This window comes from Sinocyclocheilus anshuiensis, unplaced genomic scaffold, assembly GCF_001515605.1.
Source record: "Sinocyclocheilus anshuiensis isolate Anshui unplaced genomic scaffold, SAMN03320099.WGS_v1.1 scaffold483, whole genome shotgun sequence".
In the NCBI taxonomy this organism is placed as follows: domain Eukaryota; kingdom Metazoa; phylum Chordata; class Actinopteri; order Cypriniformes; family Cyprinidae; genus Sinocyclocheilus; species Sinocyclocheilus anshuiensis.
This window is the reverse complement of record NW_015552580.1, coordinates 52,083-52,991: the sequence shown is the minus strand read 5'-3', so window position 1 is coordinate 52,991 and position 909 is coordinate 52,083. Positions and strand designations below refer to the sequence as shown.

Genomic DNA, 909 nt, shown 5'->3' with positions numbered 1-909 from the left:
GCCGCAGACCAGCAAATCACTGAGAACGCGCTATAATCCTGACGAGTCATAGCAACAGAGCAGAGACGAGAAAGCTGCGGAGAATCCGCTCGCCCGGAAGCAACCATAAATGACGTAGATTTACAGAAAATTACTGCCGTTTGGCAAACAAATCATTTTACGTACTTATTCCTAACTCTTTAAGCTTTAAGTTACATTTCAAATGACAAGGGATCAACTTATAATAATCTTGTTTATATGAATTATCCCGTGAACTTATTCTCTCAAATGGCCTGGGTATGCGGAGCATATATATATGGACGAAATGCCACTGCCTTAAAGATACATATTAGTACTTCAAAAAATGCATATTAGCATTTAAGTGTACATATTAGGGCTGTCAAAATGACTGAAAAACTAAAATCGAATTTTCTACTTAAATATGATCAAAATTCGAATTATATTCGAATTTAAAAGGCATAATTTCAGTTAGGGGGAAAAAAAGCTTTTGGCTTCTCTCCTGAGGCCACAAGAGGGCACATCGAGCAAAATATTATGCACGTTTCTTCAAAGCGTAATAAAATAACACAACTATCTTTGAAAAAAAGTGCATAGTGTTTAAAATAATGTTTATAAACCATATAATTAATAAAGTTGCTTAAACAATTATAAAAAAACGGCACCATGCATGTATGTATAGTTTAATACAAAGGACCGAAAACCAATCACAAAAGTAGGCTACTTTCTTCATTTAAAAACATGAGATACAGTGGGATGGGGAAAAATTGCCATAAAGTCTTGAGACATGTTTTTTAAAAGTTGAACTTACATTTTACATGGCTTTCTAAACATGCGGCTCTCTAGTGTGAGACGCAAGTGCAACGCTGATAGATGTCCCTCTAGAAAATGTGATAAATATGCATTCTGTGT

General features: G+C 34.9%; 1 protein-coding gene across 9 annotated transcripts in view; it reads right to left on the bottom strand.

Moving 5' to 3' along the window:
• Nucleotides 1–909, bottom strand: part of LOC107665275 (syntaxin-3-like) — a 26,778-nt gene that overhangs the window by 12,981 nt on the left and 12,888 nt on the right. The gene's annotated exons all lie outside the window — the stretch shown is intronic.